Source organism: Protopterus annectens, chromosome 11.part0 (genome assembly GCF_019279795.1).
Source record: "Protopterus annectens isolate FY-2018-M chromosome 11.part0, PAN1.0, whole genome shotgun sequence".
NCBI lineage: Eukaryota > Metazoa > Chordata > Ceratodontiformes > Protopteridae > Protopterus > Protopterus annectens.
The window spans coordinates 230,949,893-230,969,876 of NC_056745.1; positions in this window are offsets into that span (position 1 = coordinate 230,949,893).

Here is a 19,984-nt window from a genome sequence, read left to right on the forward strand (position 1 = left end):
AGAAACGGCTTTCTGCAGGTTGAAGCAGTTGATAGCTTCTTCATTAGTTTTAGGACTTCCAAATTATCACAAACGGTTCTTTCAGACCGTAGATTGTAAGCAAGGATATATGATGTCAGTATTGACGCAACAACATGGGGACAAGCAATGCCCCATAGCCTACTATTCATCACAGTTAGACCCAGTGGCGCGATCTTTGCCTCACTGTGTACAAGCAGTAGTTGCAGCTGCAATGGCAGTACAGGCTTCGGCCTCAGTGGTGTTATTCCACCCTCTCACATTGAGAGTGCCTCATGCAGTTGCAATAATTTTACTGCAAGAGAAAGTGGCATACCTTTCTCCTGCTAGACATCTTTCATGTATGACTATACTGCTGAGCCAACCTCATATGACAATTGAACGATGTACGACATTGAATCCATCAACATTACTTCCAACTCCTGTGGAGGGCACACCACACAGCTGCCTGCAGGAAATTGAACAGTTAGCTTTACCTAGACAAGATCTTACAGATATGCCCTTGGATAATGCCAAGGTGACATATTACGTGGACGGCTCATGCAGAAGGGGTCCTACAGGGAAGAATCTGGTAGGGTATGCAGTAGTTACAGACACTGAAATTTTAGAAGCTCAATCCTTACCACACAACTTATCTGCACAAGCAGCGGAATTGATAGCTTTGACAAGGGCATGTACTTTAGCAAAAAACAAAAGTGTGAACATATATACTGATAGTCAGTATGCTTTTTCTACAGTACATGTATTTGCACAACAATGGAAAAATAGAGGAATGATAACATCTGGTGGAAAACCTATTAATCATGCGCAATTTATTTTGGAGTTATTAGAATCTATTCAGTTACCTACCAAAGTGGCTATTTGTAAATGTGTAGCTCATACAAAACAGCAGGATAAGATTTCAAAAGGCAATGCGCGAGCTGATGCAGCTGCAAAACAAGCAGCCTCAGACTCAGAAACTGTACTTTTAAATGAGGAATTACAACCCTCTGATATTTTAGATTTAGACATGTTAAAAACAATGCAGACACTTACTACAAAAGCAGAAAAACAAAAATGGGTAAAACGAGGTGCAATTCTTGAGAATGGACTGTACATTTCCAAAGAAAGAAAACCAATATTGCCATCTAATTTATTTAGATATGCAGCTTTGTTGAGCCATGGGCAGTGCCATGTCTCAACAGGGGGGATGGTACAGTTAGTAAATCGAATATTCCAAACATATGGATACACAAATTACACAAAAAAATTTTGTGCAGCTTGTCATACTTGTAACAAGCATCATGCACAAGGAGCATTTAAAACCAAGCAAGGAAGTTTTCCTATACCACCATACCCGTTCCATACTATTTGTATGGATTTCATACAATTGAATAAATGTGAAGGGAAAAAGTTTTGTTTAGTTATTGTAGACATGTTTTCTAAATGGGTAGAAGCTTTTCCAACCAAAAACCTGGATGCAGCAACAGTGGCGAAAGCCCTGATAACAGAAGTAATCCCTAGATTTGGCATTCCAGAGAGGATTTATAGGGACAATGGCATGCATTTTGTGAATCAGACAATCCATCAGCTTGGGAGATTTTTTGGTATCTCCTTAAAGAACCATTGTGCTTACCACCCACAGTCAGCAGGACTGGTGGAAAGGTACAATGGTACCTTAAAAAACAAGCTAAGGAAGCTAGTAGAAGAGACCCAAAAGAATTGGATATACTGTCTGCCTTTAGCACTGCTGAGTATGAGAATGGTTCCAAATGTAAAGGGTTTGACTCCCTTTGAAATGATTTTTGGGAGAGCATATTATGTGCCTCAGTGGAAAGCTCTCATGCCTGCAGAGCAGGAGGCTGACAGTTCATTAGCTAGTTATATGAGGAAACTGTTAACAAATAAATCTGTTTTGCAGTTTAACTCTTTTTCAGATAAGGAACAGATCAGACCGGTGGAAGCAGTCTTGGCTCCTGGGACATACGTCTGGCTGAAAGTGATGAAAAGGAAGAATTGGGCGAGTCCAAAGTGGGAGGGACCATACCAGGTTCTGTTGGCAATGCCTACTGTGGTTAGGGTGGCCGAGAGGACGTCCTGGGTTCATTTGACACATTGTAAACCGGTAAAGAACTTTCAACTTGATAAAAACTTTGTGACTGATACACAACCAGACCGAGATGGCCAAAAATAAAGCGAATAGAAGTTTAGATCAACCTCAGAGATGTTGCATAATCATTTTGTTGTGTGTACATTTTTTAACTGTAATTGTGACAATTTTCCTCTTGCTGTGGTTTATCCTACACACAACCACACAAGTGAAAGTGGGAAGGCGTGATGAAACGTCTATAGACTGGCATCCAAATTTTAACACATACCTGGCCATGAAACGTGTGTATGCAGAGACTATGAACATTTCAAATTGCTGGGTTTGTACAGCTATACCAACAGCATATGGAGGACTGGTAAAGTCCGCTGTCCCTTTGGGGATAAATGAGACTTGGGAGAATTTACTTTTCGACACAGGAACTGTGAGATCACAGGACAAAATAGCTTTATTTTTACCTGTCACACAAAAAGGAGTTGTATGTTTCTATAAAAATGACACTCTCCAGGTGGGCTGGAGCAATTGCAATATAACCATATCTTACCAATGTTATATTAAGAATAGTAATGGCAATACTTTTTGCAATACTAATTATGACTCGTATTTAAACTCATTGAAAACAACTATGAGTGACATTCAAAAAAATCCAGTTTTGTTTAAACAATTGTCAGTTATAGATCAGAAAATGTTTCATGCAGGGCTGATGCGTATTAGTACTAAAGTAGAAAACTGTTATTTTATCTGTGGGAAAAAGGCATATAAATGGTTACCTGAGAATTGGTCCGGCAGTTGTTTTTTGGGTTACTTGGTTCCAGCAATAAGACATACTGCAGAATTACCTTTGGGTAAGATACAAAACGTAAGGGAAACAGCTCGAAAATCCGAAGGTCCAGTTAAGAAACCTGTGAATCCAGTTGGGAAGACTGAAGCTGGTTGGAAAGACCATAATTCAGTAAAAGACAAAAGCGAATTGACTCATATGGACTTGAGTGACAGTGTTATATCCTGGGCAGGAATACTCCCAGCCTATGGAGCAGTCAAATCGATCTGGGAACTGAGGAAGTTGTCGAAACTTCTCGAAGTAATGAGTAATGCAACTTTTTCCGCCCTAGAATTGGTAACTGATGAACTGAATGCAATGAGAACTGTTGTGCTACAAAATCGGATGGCTCTTGACTTCACCCTAGCTGCGAGAGGTGGTACGTGCACACTTATCAAAGAAGAATGCTGTGCTTTTATTCCTGACAATTGCCATGAGATAAATAACCACCTAGAGGTAATTCAGCAAGTATCAGCCATGACTGAACCAGGCCCAAACCCACTGATGGACTTTTTCCAGAATCTATTTGGGGGGTGGGGTTCCATCCTAATGAATATTCTGATTGCCATTTGTGTGGGTATACTCCTAATAGGAGCATGTGTTTGCTGTGGAATTCCCTGCATGAAAAGATTAATCAAAGATTTTGTTGATGTATCTGTTACCGAAACTTTTTACCAAGATATTGAGATTGAAAGACTGATCTCAGATGACACTTTCTCTGAAGTATACATTGAATGACTCACCTAGCTGAAAATCCTGAGTGGGAAAGGCTAGGAGATGAAATGACTCTATGCATACTTCGAAATAGAATAAAAAGTATTAATAGGGGGGAAATCTTAGAAAAATTTGTATTTGTATACATGAGAAATGCTAGTTTAAAAGCAAAGTAGTATGTAATGCATTTTATTCTATTAATCATATAGTAATAAAATTAATTCATGGCTAAAAAGTAGTTTTTTTTTTTTTTTAAAACAAATTTATTGTTTTAACATATAAGAGAAATATCATAACAATTTTATACAAATAATTAAAAATAGGTATTATTATAATATTCAACAAAACAACTAAAGTATTTACAAAGACATCCACTACAATCAGATCAATTAATTAAACTAAAATACTGTGCTATTGAAATTAGAATTTTTTTAACAAATTTTGTAAATTATCCCATACAATAAAATGTGATGTTTTTCTAGTTGTTCTCATTCTAATTGTGCTTATTTCCATATGACACATTATATTCATAACATTTTTAAATTCATTGAACGAAGGAGGTGTATCTGAAATCCAATTTCTAGTTATTATTTTCCTAGCCACTGCTAGGATAGACCATAACAAGGGAAGCTTAATCTTTTAACACATTGAGGTACAGGTGTGTTGAATAATATAAGAGACTTAGACATAATGAAATTATCTGTAAAAAGAGCCTGCAAAAATTCATTAATTCACTTCCAGTATTCTTTCAACTTCATACAGTCATAAAACATATGAGCCCAGTCAGCATTAATTTCTACATTACATCTCTTACATAGATTATCTTTATTATTAATTTTATTCATCATCAAAGGTGTATAAAAGATCTATGTAAAATTTCCATGTATAAAGTCTCCAGACAATGGAAGATGTAGTTCTATAAGCAGATTCCAATATATATTGTTTATCTTGTTGAGTTGGTGGGTCCCCATTAATAGAGGTGAAATAATTCCAGTATGAATCTACATTGTAAAAAGTTTCTTGTCTGATAATTTTATGTATATATGAAAGTTTACCTTTATCAGAAACTTTATGCTGTAAATTTATTATCAAGTAATCAATCAGTTTTGGAATAGATTCTTTAACTGTTATAGACATTAGATCTATTCTATCAGTGAGATGTTGTCTAAAGATCTGAACCTCTAACCAGCAAGTTTCTCTTAGATCAAATTCTTGTTTTAAGAAATCTAGATTTTAACTTTATTATCAGATATCAGCTGATACCAGTACTTTAGATTATTATCTATAGCTAAATGAGCTCCTTCAGAAGTAGATGACATAAGCATACCCTGAGTATAAATTATAGGAATACAATAAAATTCCATTCCCTATACTTAGGGTGCATGAATATAAAGTTCTGATAACTAATAATAATATTTAATGGGTAACAGACCATATGTTTAGGTGTAATAGGTGAAGTACAAAATTCCTTTAGCAACCACAACATGGAGTTATTTATAATCATATTTTTATGTGTTAAGGAGATTTTCATGAAGTGCATATTAATTAGCTCCCAATAATCTTTCCATTTTGACATATGACCGATCTATTAATAAAGTAATAACTTTTATAATAGAAGAGATAATATATAAATTAAAGTCTGGAAAAGAAATACCCCTTGAGACCAGCTATTAGTATGTTTCTTTAATGCAATCCTAGGTCTATTAGGTGCCCATAAGAAATTTAACATTAGTGTATTCAGTTTCTTGATAGTTATTTTTGTAGGTGAAAGTATTATTGATTGAATTAAGTATAAAATCTTGGGGAATATTATCATTTTAATAATTGTAAGTCTCTCCTCCATAGTAAAAACATATTATTCCAGGTATTAAAAGATTTTGTATATTAAGAAAACAGGTATTATAGTTATTATATATAATAGATTTAATATCTTTAGATAGTATTATACCTAAATAAGTTATCTGACCTGAGTTGGGTACATATTTAGTAAAATCACTAATGAGAGTATTTTTTCATGTATATATAGGTAGTATTTTAGTTTTTTCTTCATTGAATATTAAACCAGAAATACTTTTAAAATTCATCATTTTATCAAATAAAGACTGCATAGAAGAATTAGATCCTGCTGATGTAATTAGAACATCATCTGCAAAAAGTTGAATTTTTGATGTTGTATTTTCTTCTATTGCTAAAAAGTAGTTTTGAAACTGCAGTGTGGCTTGAAGCAAGGCTGATCTCTGACCCTGGCAGAATGCTAGCTTAGCAAGTTTTAATGTTTATGCTTTTCACAAGTAATTATCTGCTGGGTCAGGAAATTAAATGTGTAAAATAATGAAATCTTCTGCTCTTTCCTGTTGGAATGATCTGGCCTTGTATATGTGTTACTTAGATAGCACGCAGCTGTGTGAGAAAGTGTAACAGAACAAAGACATGCATTAAAAGACTGAAGCTGCTATTGTATTCGAACTGATATGAAACCTTGAACAAGTAACTTTACAGAAAGACATTATGACTGACCAGCTGGATAGCAAGGCTGTATTGTATCTAAAGGAAAAGTTTTTTTTATTTGTACAGCATCAGCAGACTTAATGAATGTAGAATTGTAAGCTAAAGTGATGTAGATGCCCTGTGACATATCACGTCAGAAAGGTGGGCATAGCTAAATGTTAAACCTATATAAAATTGTGTGCTTCCTGTTTCATGTCAGACAAAATTCTGTACTTGTACGTTTTTTTCCTCCTGGTGTACACTAGTAAACTTTTGAATATGAACCTCCTGTGTATTGAATTCTTAATTTTATTTAACACTGATGAAGGAAACAAATATGCTAAATGACCAAGAGGGAGTCTGATGCTGATGCAGGCAATGCAGCAATAAGTTGCAAAAAAAAAAAAGGGGGGGGGAAAGCAAATACAGACATCAGAGTATAGGTGTACCCAGTGTCTGAAATTGTTGCATGACAATAGTGTAGATCAGAGTGTGGGATATACCTTTAAGAAAATTTTCAGTGAGTCAACACATGCATATAAGTACTGTGCATGTGCAAGCAAGAGTGCCATTTTGAGTGAGCAGCCAGTGTGTGAGCAAGCAAGTATGTAGTCAGTCAGTTAGATAGTTCATTTAAGTTTAGCGTTCCTGCCATCCATCCTGATGTACTTGTATACAATAAACTAATTAAACAAACACCCAAGCCTCAACGTCTTCTTAATGCACATAAGAAAAAGGACATTGTGTCAGAAGTGGGATCCAGAGTCACAGCCATGAGGCAACCGGTCATAGTTGGAGGAATATACAAGAGTGGATCATCCCTATTGCTCAAATGATTTGCAAAACAGGTCATAAACAAATTCCAAATACTGAAACTCGCTTAAATGATTTCTTTTCCTATAAATATAAAACAAAGCACTCATAACGCTCAGAACAAATTTCTTATTAAATGAAATGTCAGAAACTGTGACATATTAATAAAAATATCTGAAATAGTTACAGAAATGTTTGAAACAATATCCAAATTGAAGAAAATGTACAAAAAAAGGAAAAAACAACTGTATTTTTGTTATGTCCTACTTTCTCACATTAACAAAAGCTATTCAAAGTACTCAAAGTGTGCAAAGTGTTTGTAAATGTGTGCAGTATTATAGTGCAGTTATTTCACAAAGTAAAGTAGTTTCAAAGAATATTTTTCAAAGTACAATTATTTCAAATTATATTTTGCAGAGTACAGTCTTTCAAAGAGTTTATTGTGCATGTGATTATTATTACAAGTACCTGGTGTGTGTGAATGTTCATACATAATTACAAGGGCCAATTATGCATTGTGTTGTACTATAATCTGTGGGCATGGCACAAGGATTTCACAGACCTGCACCACTTGTGTTTGATAACAATACTGCAGAAAATCAGAGTGTGTTTGAGCAGAAATATGATATTTTCATAAAGGCTGCTTTTTCTGACAAAGACGCATGCACAAAATCATTTATTCTGTTTAATTTAGCGGGTTCAGAGGCCATTGAAAGACAGCATTCATTTGTGTATGCACCTGCTGTGTTTGCAGGGGTGGGGGAAGACCATCATATGGTGCACCAGCTGAAATAAGGGAAGACCCGGAATGTTTAAAACATAAATTTAGAGAAATGTGTAACCCCCAAACAAATATTACAATGAAAAGGCATTTATTTTACACAGGGGATCAAAAGCCTGGTGAAATGTTTGCAGCATATATAACTGACTTGAGAAACAAAGCTAAAACATGCAGATTTGCTGTTCTGAGAGATGACTTGATAAAAGACAGGCTTGTGTGTGGTATTAATAATGACACAGTGAGAAAGATTTTGCTTTGAGACAGTGATTTGATGTTAAATAAGGCCATTGAGATTTGTCAGATATATGAGCTTACAGAAAAGCGCACAAGTTTGCTTACAAAGGAGAATAGCTGTGGAAGGCACAGTGACAAAATTCGTGTTGATAGTATGCAGAATGTGGTTAAAAGAAACAGACCCAAGCATGAGGCAGCTACTGCAAGTCCTATAACAGTCCCTGGGAAACCCCAAGTCTTTCCAGCAAATTCTTGGGCATACTCAGTGAAGTATAAGGGTGAGTCAGCAAAGTCAAAACATGTGCTCCACCTAGCTTAATTGTCAACTGTTTTAACTGTGGTGGTAATCATGAACCCAAAAGAGAAAAGTGCTTAGCTTTTGGTCAGCAGTGTCATTCTTGTAGTAAGTAGAATAATTTCAAAAGATTTTGTAAATCAAATAGGACATTGTTTTATTAAAAGAAGGCATTCCAAGAGGCAAGTTGATCAATTAGAAAGCTGTGACACTACTTTTTATGTTTATGATGTGTCTGTGCTTGGTGAAACAGTTAATGCAGTAGATTTGTGGGCAAAGAACAAAATATTTTGCACTGTTTGGATTAATGGGAGTCCCGTAGAGCTCAAAGTAGATACTGGCTCAAAGTGCAATCTTATGTCACCAGAAACATTTGCTAGAGTAAAAGCTACAGAACAACATGATTTAACGAAATGTGTGAAGCTTGTTGCTTATGGTGTTAAAGAGATTTAAACAGAATGTTCAGTAGTGCTTTCATGTTACTCTGCTGGGAACAGCTAAGACCTGCAATTTTTCATAGTCAAGAGACACATGCAGTCATTATTAGGTCTTAGAGACAGTTTGAGACTGGGACTGCTTTCATTTAATACAGAAGTTCATCATGTAAGCCTGCATGATAACAGTTCATATTTCACCTAAACTATTTTTTCTGAGTATGCTGATATTTTTGCAGACAAACTAGGCAAGCTGCCATCTATATACTCCATAAAGTTAGACCCAGAGCTCAGCCCAGTTATCAGACCAGCACGGAAAGTTCCTGCAGCTATGCAGAGCATAGTCAAAGCCAAGCTACACAGAATGGTGCAGCTAGGAGTAATTTGTCCAGTAGAAGAACCTACTGAATGGGTATCCTCCATGGTAGTAGCTCATAAGAAAAGCTCAGATGATATCAGAATATTTATTGATCCAAGAGATCTGAACAAAGCATTAAAAAGGCCTCATCCAATGAGCACAATCAAAGAGGTTGCTGCTCTCATGACAAACGCCATTGTTTTTTTCTGTCTTAGATGCAAAAAGTTCATTTTGGCAAATTTTGCTTAACCTGAAAATCTTCATTGTTAACCACATTTGGTACACCATTTGGAAGATGTAGATTTCTGAGAATGCCATTTGGAATAAATTCTGCCAGTGAAGTCTTTCAGCATGCAATGGAGCAAATTTTTTTCTGGCTACCCATGTGCTATTATAGCAGATAATATGCTAATAGGTGGCAATGGTGCAGACAGAAACCTCAAGAAAGTTCTGGAAAGAGCATGTGAAGTGAATCTTGAGCTGTATCCTCAGAAGTGCAAATTCAGGCTATGAGAACTTAACTTGTATTGGTTATTTGTTTACCATTTCAGACTTACAATGAGATTCTTCAAAGCAAACAGCAGTTCTCAAGATGCCAGCTCCAGATAATGTCCAAGCCCTACAACATTTACTTGGCATGCTCAACTATCTAGGCAAGTTGATTCCAGTTTTAAGCCAACTTACAGCACTGCTTATAGAGCTGACATGCAAAGATGTAATTTGGTCATGGTCAGAACAGCACCAAAGAGTATTTGATGTCCTAAAACAGAAAATTGCCAACCCACCAACTCTCAACTACTATGATGTTCACCATAGGTGCCAAAAGCTGTTGAAGACTGGGGAGGCGGAGGGTGAGAGGGGCACTTAGTGATCTAAAAAGGGCAATTTTTTAAAACCATTTACAGTCACAACATAGGTTCACTTGAAGGACATTTTAAGCTTAACCAATTCCCTTTTGGTGCTTGAATTAACATTTCCTGATCAGTCTTACCTATCCCATGGCTAACAATTGTATATTAGCCCTAATGAGAATAACTGTGATCATACCATAGATAATTTGAGGGGATCCATGTAAGGGATGCAGCATTTAGGAACTGCCTCTATTCATTAGTGGCATGAAGTGTACATTTTCTATTACCCATCCTTAGATCCAAGTTGCATTTGAATATGGACATGGATGAGCCTCTGCGATATATATCCATCTTTCCACAACATTGAATTTAAATACTTGGACTGAGTATTTCTGATGCCGTTTGACTTGCTGATGTTCAGTAGGTCCATCTGTATTTGGTTGGAGTATGCCTTGTATGCCAGACATGTCACCTCTAAGCACTCTGTAGGATACTAAGTATAGTGATAAATCTTTGAGGTGGTCCATACAAGACCTATTTTTAGGAATTGTATCCTTTTAGTAAGGTATCTCTGAGGGTATTCCAATTGTTGCATGGGTCTGGACAGATACATGCCAAAGTGGGCATTATACAAAATGATTGACCTAATGAGGGCTTTGTAAAGGGGGACAATAACATCTCTAGATCTAGTCACAATAAATGTGCTTATAAGCTGTGCAATATAGAAAGACTTTCTTATGACTCTGGACACATGATGGTCAAAAGTTAATTCACTGTGCACACAACTTCCCAAATGCCAAACAACTGTCAATTTAGCAGTTCCTTGGAGTAAATGACTTCCCAAAGGGTACAATAATGTATTTTTGGCATTTAGTTTCAATTCATGATTCTGGCACTAGTTATTGTTTGGGACAAACCTTCCTGCATGATGGTTAAGTCATTTGGGGATTCAATAACTGCTCCTAGTTTGCAGTCATCTCAAACTTTGTCGGCCAAAGCCCTTTTTCATTTCATTTACTTTTTTTTACCTTCATCCATTGCTTTGGTGACAAGAGTAAAGCTTAAAATTTGCCCATGATTTCAAACTTTTCACACTTTCTCCAGATTCTTGCCCTAAGAGGTTGAGGGATCAGAGCATATGTTTGACAGTCCCTGATTTTGTGTCATATTTTTGGTTTGTTCCTAATGTGTGTGACTTTCTGGAAAATTTATGAGGACTGCAAAATTTAAATAATGATAGACACTTGAGTTTCAGACAAACACTGAGCCATTTGCTAAACAAACGATACTGTCTCGCAATGAAAACAGACTTAGCAAGATCAGTAAACTTCTTTGCCCTTAAAACTTACATTCATTAAAACGGTATGAAAACCCACATTCATTTTGTATCTGACCAGTAGAGGACTACGCTGACCTCTGGGCTGTTTTCAAACCATAGGCTCCTTACACATTTTTAGGGCCATGCACCTTCCTAATTGTTTTAAATTATATTCCTTGTATAATACAGCACCACTTCTTAGAATGCACTTGAAATTTGTAGTTTTGAGCAGTCTTCTGGTAAGCAATGAAACAAAATGTATGAACCATTAATGACAAAACTACCCATTTCAGAACATTTCAACCATAAAAGGCCACTCAAACTTCTGTCATTATGATCTACCACTATCAGTAAATATGCAAAATCTCTGCAGAAGTGAGTCATATAAATACTTACACATTAAAGAGATTTATAACTAATTTATTTATTTATTTATTTATTTTATTTCACATTTGTGTATCAGGGAGGTCTGACTGGACAGAGCTGTCCGTTTTCAGTGGAGGCTCGGGAAGAAAAGCTCCAGAACAATTGCTAACATAGTATACATGAGACATTTACATGAGCATTGTGGTTTACGCATTCACTTATAAACTAATGAAGAGGTTGCTGCTAGCAAACAACTTTATATTTCTTTGTTTCATCTACAACTAAAGTGCACATTGTCCTTGAAGAATCAATTGCCTGTGTTACATTAAAAAATGGTAAGCTAGTAATATTGCAGTAGGGAGTGGATGGCAAACTGATAAAAGGTTCATAGTTACTAGGTAACTCCTCCAAAGGAGGACATTCACAGGATTGCAGCATCGACTCCCTTTAAAGTACAGCACAGTACAATCAGCAATCCATCTGCATACTGTGGTAGTAGAACCCACAGCCTTCTGCATCAAAAGTTAGTATACTACCTGTTGTGCTACTAACAATGCAAACAACTTAGCATAAGCAGCACTAAACTTCTCTTCCCCTGAAGGTCTCAGCTCCTTGTAAAGTCCACTTGACACTCAACTAAATCTCTCACCTTTGTAGCACAAGAAATCTGATTGAAACTGTAGAATCATTTAAGGACCTGGGTATATGGGTAGATCCAGCTATTAGTTTTTTTTCTAATCATATCAGCCAATTGGTTAATGATAGTTATAGAACTATGGGTTGTATAAAAAGATTTATAAAGTCTAGGAAATCAAAAATGATGAAGTCATCATTTGTTAGTTACATTAGACCCAAACTTGACTATGGAATAACAATATGGAAACCCTATAAGAAGTCAAGCACGAGTAAACCGGAAAGAGGGCATACACAGATGTGAAACTTTAAGTTATTAAAAAGAGAAAAATATCTGAACTTGTACAGTGTCTCTTACAGATATCTAAGAGGAGATCTTATTCAGGTATATAGGGCATTTAGAGACAAGTACCTTTCTGAATATTTGGGGTTATCAAAATGTACAAGAGAGTCATCAGACAACCTACGTAGAAAATTCTAACGAGCAGCAAAGCAATGACCTGCCACACACACACTTAAAATGAGAAGCAAAGCAATGACCTTGCATGCTGAGCAGCAGAAGTGAAAACAATCAGGGACCTTAAACTGAGTAGCAGTACTGAAAGCAATCACAGACCTTAAATTGAGCAGCAGAACTGAAAGAATTCATAGACCTTAAACTGAGCAGCAGTACTGAAAGCAATCACAGACCTTAAATTGAGCAGCAGAACTGAAAGAATTCATAGACCTTAAACTGAGCAGCAGTACTGAAAACAATCACGGACCTTAAACGCTTAGTAGCAGTAAGCAAGCATGAGAAAACACACACACCAATGACCTTAAAAAAACCAACACGGACCTTTAAAATGAGCAGCAATGACCTGAACTCTACATCACAACTGTAATATAGTGGAGTGCAGAAAAAAACTCTCTTCAAAAACGACCTATTCTTACCTTAAGGAACCATGGACAGCATAACTCTTGGGCAGTAATCACACACACTTACCAGTGGTAGTTTAACTTCCATGCGCACTTGTATTTAAATCCACATTAGCGTGCATCAGGTCCTCCTTAAAGAAAAACTCCACTGTGGACATCTGGTAAAAGTGGGGGGGGCACACACTCCCCCCTTGCTCTATGGTTCCAGCCCCTATGATGTTCACAAACCAGTTACATTTTCCTGTGATGCTTCTCAATTTGGTCTAGGTGCAGTCATTCTTCAGAAGGGTAGACCAGTATCCTATGTATCGAGAACTCTTACCCAGACCGAGATGCAGTATGCCCAGATTAGAGCTTTTGGCAATTGTGTTGCATGTTCGAAGTTTCATGATTATATTTATGGTCGACCTATCCAGATTAAAGCTGGTCACCAACCTCTTGTCACTATTTTGAGAAAGCCTTGTAAATATAGGTGAAGGCTGCCAGCCTAGCCTGATAGAATTTAATAGATAATTCTTTCATTTGTAAATATCAATGTAAGTCACATGCTTGTTCTCTTAAATGTGAAAAGACTGCATTGGATATTGAACTGCAAAAATGTAACAACAGTGCACTCTGCTGTAAGAAAGCTAAGTCAAGCATTTCATGACTGTCTTTGATGTTACAATTCAGAGCCAATATGTCTAGAGGCAGGCATTCTGCCTATTGTTTTAAGGCCAGAGTTAATGGCTAGAATTTGCATGTATAAATGTCCTTTATTGCTCTGGTTTCTGACCAGGTGTAAAGAATGTAAATGTAGTTTCTGTTAGCCTGGGAACACCAGAGAAGTGTGAAGAATGATGTCATGTGAAGCAGCTCTGTGCTGTCAATTTAAAGACGGAGAATCAGAGAGCTCAGACCATTTTGTCTTGAGATCATTCAACATCACCATCACTGCTTTGATCTATATGTAAGTTATTTAGAACTATGTTTTCTCTTATAAATAGCTAAGAATTAGGAAGATTAGACTAGTTTGTTTTTCTGTGATGTCATAACTTTTCTACGGTATTATTTTTAACATTTCTCTGTGATCTCTGAATTATTGACTAACACTGTGTAGTAAAAAGTATTGTCTTGTGTTTTTATTTATTACTTATTAAATATTTTTAAACCTTTCAACTGTGGCTGTTTTATGTAGAGTTAATTTAAGCTCTAGAGTACATCACATTTATATAGTGATGCTGTACCATGCCACTCCAAATAAGCCTTGACTGTTGGTTACACTTACCATTTGATAATAATATTGCACATTAATAATTGGACACCCTTTTAAGGGCCTTTGAGTAGCTGATAAATATTAGTGTGTGGTGGCAGTGGTGGCAATGATTTCTGCCATACAGTCTGGGTAAAAGGGGCACAGCTGGAGAACCTGTGCCAGCCTTCCCCAGGAGTGTCTGTGTGGTTGTATAAACTCTTATCTCAAAGTGTGTGTGTGTTTTTTTGTGTGTGTGTGTGTGTGTGTGTGTGTGTGTGTGTGTGTGTGTGTGTGTGTGTGTGTGTGTGTGTGTGTGCGTCAGCTACTTGGGCAGGGACTCGAAGCACTGGTTGGACAGAGAGGGTGCTGGAGGTTTTAGCTTACCCACTAAGCTGAGATCTGGATCCTATAGCAGTGACAGTGGAGAGTCTTACTGGGGACCTGGACAGAAAGTAAGAAACCAGTTCCAGAGTGACTGTGATCTCTGTGTGCTCTTAAGGGAAATTGTAATTTACTGTGTGTGTGTATTTATTATCCTTTCCCTATATGGACGCCCCCTCACTGGTGTTAGTGGTGAAGATTGAGGCTCCTTGATTGCTGGGCCAGTGCACGGGCATCACAAGCCTATGCATACAGCTCCAGGGGTCTATATTAGAACATCGAAGTCTTGAAACTTCGACTGTTCTAATATCGACCCCTATTCATAGCAAAGCTGCAGAACACCAAATTTTTTTCCTAGGGAAAGAATTTGGTTGGCTGTTTCTGTGGCTTTGCAATTTTCAGCACTGTGGTGGGAAGTTACGGGTCAGGTTCAGGTAAGTGTAAGATTGTGTGGACGTGAGGGTTAGGGCGTGGATTAGGTGAGTTAGGGTTAGGGCACGGGTCAGGTAAGTGTGCGATTGTGACAGACTTTAGGGTTAGGGGGGGAGTAGGTGAGTTAGGGTTAGGGCGCGGGTGAGGTGAGTGTGCGACAGTGACGGACCTTAGGGTTAGGGTTTGGGTTAAGGTAAGTGGATAGATAGTAGTGTATGTACAGTTTAGTGTAGGGTTAGATGTAGGATTTTAAGTGTATGTGTGTGGATTGCTGTTTTTGTGGTGTGCTTATGTTGTGTGCATGTGTTTCGGAACAGCGAATTTTTTCCCTGGGGAAAAAATTTGCTGTTCTGCATGTTCAATATTTTAAGCGTTCGCTGAATAGGGGTCGATATTAGAACATTCAAAGTTTTGAAACTTCGGTGTTCTAATATAGACCCCAGCTCCAGCTAGACTGCAACGCATGATGCTCAAATTGCAAAAGTACAATTTCGATCTTGTTTACACAAAAGGCAAACTTCTTTATCTTACTGATACCTTATCCAGATTGCCCAGAACAACTGCAGAACAGCATAACAATGTGCAACTTGATTGTGGGGTCATTGAAGTGAGAAGTTTTTCTTCCATACATCTTGATGAGATCAAAACTCACACAACTTCAGATTCAATTCTCCAGATGCTCAACCACTTTATCAGTCGAGCATGGCCTTCCAAGCAATCTTGTTTACCAGTAGAAGTGCAACAGTATTTTCCACACAGAGATGAGATTATGTTAGACAATGGTATCTTCATGAAAGGCCCTAAAGTGATTGCTCCAAAATCCTTGCAACAGGAGTACATTCAGATTTTGCATCGTGGCCACCCAGGAACTGATTCTACCAAAAGAAGGGAGAGAGGTCTAGTATTTTGATCTTCTATGCCCAGATATATTGAGAAAGTACTTTCATCTTGTTCAGTATGTAGTAGTACAAAGCCGCACCAACAAAAAGAACCACTTCAGTTAACCCAGATTCCTGAACTACCTTGGTTGATAGTAGCTACAGATATCTTTCAGTGGAATGGTCAACATTACTTGGTGTTAGTAGACTTATTCAAATTGGTTTGAGCTTGACCTACGTCGCAGCTTAACTTCAAGTACTGTTATTACTAAGTTAAAGCAACATTTTTCTGTCCATGGTAGCCCACACAGAATTATTTATGAAAATGGTGCACAGTTTACAAGTCAGCAGTTCAAGAAATTTGCAGAAGAGCAGGACTTTGTTCATAGTTAACTAGTTAACCAGTTAAATCTCAGAAACATTCCTTGTGATAAACATCTTGGTTCACTTGCCAAGAGACTTATGTTGAGACAAACCAGATCCACACTGCCAATCGGTAGTAATTTATTGGTTCTGTGTACTAAGAAAAACAAAGCAGTAAAAGCCCATCTCTTGAAAAAGTGTTGGCCCTAGAAGTCTTACTATGATAAAACCAGCAAATCACTCCATTCTTTACAAAAAGGGGAGATAGTGTCAAAAGTCAAAAGGTTTTGATCAGATTGGATTTGTGAAAAGTTTGTGTCAAGAGCCAAGATCGTATATTGTGGAATCACAAGGAATGGAATTCAGATGAAATCAGAAACATTTGTTACCAGTGTCTGAACCAGTGTTACAGCATCTTGCCTGTGACAAAGACTCTAATTCTCAAAGAGACGTGTCTAATGTTCCTGCTTCAGAGAACATTCCATCAGCAATCCCCATTCCTGAGAAATCCCTGAGTCTCTTCAAGCAGAACATTCCCCAATGACTGCCCCTGTTGCTAAATCCAGTCCTAGCTTATATGTCACAAGATCAGGTCACATCTTGAAACCTAATTCCAGATACACGGCTACCTGGACATAACTGTTGTTTTTCTTTATTAGTGTCTGTATAATTGCATGCCAATTTCATTGTTTATATGAGACAGCTCAGTAAAGAGGGAGGATGCAGATCAAAGTGTGAGATATACCTTTAAGAAGCTTTCCAGTGAGTCAGCACATGCATATAAGTACTGAGCACGTGCAAGCAAGAGTGCCGATTTGAATGAGCAGCCAGAGTGTGAGCATGCAAGTATGTAGTCAGTCAGTTAGTTAGATAGTTCATTTAGATTTAATGTTCCTGCCATCCATCCTGATGTATTTGTATACAATAAACTACTTAAACGAACACCCAAGCCTCAATGCCTTCTTAATGCACATAAGAAGAGCAACAAATAGTACACAGCTGTGCATCTATCTTAAAAGGATGTAACCTCTTCAGGTGAGCACAGACATGGCAATTGTTGTCTATGTGTAGTACTTGACTGCACTATAAATGCCGTTGCCCATATTAAAAAATGCAGTAAGTGTCATTCAGACCATGTCTCTATGCTTTACGTATGTCTTTCACATGCTTCTTTGAAGGTGCCTATACATACACAACACTTCACCTTAAATATTTACATATGTGAATTACAACTGTCTCGTCTCTTGTCCTAATGATGATTAAGCATATGCACCTAGGATACAGTTGTCACATTTTACACCATGAAGTCATGATTATCCAGAGTATTCTGTTACATTTTGGCATCCCTCTCAACCTTTTAGGACAAGAAATCTGGACAAAGCCAAAACTAATGGAGGGATAACGGCCCAATATACAGACAAATTTTAAATACTGCTCTTATAAACTTAGGAAGTTGCTAGAATAAAAGGTTTTGTGTTACCATGCATTTTCTGAAGGATGCAATGTTTTAAGTCAATATGTCTGTTGTTATTCAATGTATTTAATCTTCACTGATTTGACAGAAAACCACAGATTTTATGAGGAATGGACCAAAACCTATGAGGCAAAAATCTGGAGGTTCTATGAAAATCTAGAGAGTTGAGAGGTATGCACTTCTGGCATGTGGGTGAAAAAACATATTGGTGAGTGTGATAGGCAGCCATTTACCCTAATAGGTATTTCAGCAACTCGGACATAGTGTGCATACCCACAGTGACTTCTCTGGTGGAAAGACATTTGCAATCCTGTTAAAAAAAAACAGTCTATACAGAGTATTCTTAATAGGTGTAATAATTCTATGTCATCACTTCTTACAGCTCTGTACCAAACATGATACTTACATGCTGTAGTCATATAATCAAAGTCTAGTATTTAGCAGATAATGCAATCAGTTTATTGTCATCCATATAAATATGGTGCCAATGTCAACAAGCACCATTATTTCAAGAAATGGACTTGCTTCCATAATCAGCTGCCTGGCTTCAAATAAAAAATGGGTTGCAGCAAGTGTTTCATTACATAAGTGTTAATGACTTCTTGCTGTAGGTAAATTAGTTTTCTTTCAAATTCCCTAAAGGTGTGTATGTGCGTGTGCATGAGTGCGTGCGAACGTGCGTGCTGCATGCGTGCGTGTGCGTGCGTGCGTGTGTGTGTGTGTCCCGATTCCTCATACAAGACTATAGCTTCTCTGACTTTTGCCCACTTAGTGGTGGATAAGCTGAGGCTTCATCATGACCCCATGCATTGAATTAAGCAGGTAATCAAAGAAAGAATGAAATAAATGAGAAGATAAAACTAATCTTTACATTCTGTTTTACATAAAACGTGATTGTGGCAAGTATTATTTAAGAAGCAATCCTAGGAGCTAGGTGATAATTACTGTCTACAAGTGACCAAAGGCTAATTTAAAAACTGTCACATCACCATAGTATGAACAATACTGGCAAACTCTGCTGCCCAGCTGTGGAGAGATAGTATGCTTAAACACTATTATGCAGAGACATTTGATATGTTTCAATGCTATTAAAAAGAGACAGTCAGTAGTATTCTTAAATACCATGTCATCGCAAATAATGATTTGAGTACCAGATTTAAAAAAAATGAACACACAAATAAATAAATAAATAAACACAAGTTTGTAGATTTGTCCAGTCCTGACAGGAGATCCTGAGATTTCACAAAAAGTTATCAAAGTAGTACAGTGTAATTCTCCTGCACCTTGACCTTTTTTTTACTTAGCTACCTATGCTTTATATTAACATTGTTGAGTGGCATGCAGGATTATAACACATTGTAGCGAAATAAATCCATATTGCATTTCAGTTGAAACTCTGTAGACATCTGCCCTACATAAGCTCAAGCTAAGGTGGCTGTGTTCTTGGAAGACCAAGTGCAAAGTACATTGTTTTGTCTTGCAGTCTTGGCAGTAAACTTTGTTGACGGAAGTTATCATTCCAGCTGCCGCCTGCTTTGTCAGTGGAATTAAGATCTGCATTGCAATGACATCCATAATTTCCATAGTGAGCAATATAGCTCTTAGAACAAGGAAAGGCATATCATAAAAACATCCAAGGCCAACTTTGAGAGAAAAATAGCTAAGGACACTAAAGATAACCACAAAGCTTTCTTCAGCTATGTTAGAAACCTGAGCGGAAACCCTCAGATATGCTCAGAGTTGGTTCACAACAACAAAAAATACACTGAACCCACAGATATTGCCAACATTCTGGCTGACAGGTTCGGTGCAAATTTCTCCCCTCCCTCACCCCCAAAAGAAGAAATACTTATCCCAGCTGAATGTAATCTCCCTGTCATCTCAGATGTCCAAGTGAGAACCGCCCTAAACAAAGCTAAAAACACAGCATCAATGGGACCTGACGGTATCCCGGGTTGAGTGTTACGTGAACTCCAAGAGGAGCTAAACCCACACATAAAAATGCTATTTAACCTTAGCCTTACTTCGGGATATGTACCTGAACACTGGCGTACAGCAACAGTGGTCCCACTCCACAAAGGGGGTGCCTCTACAGA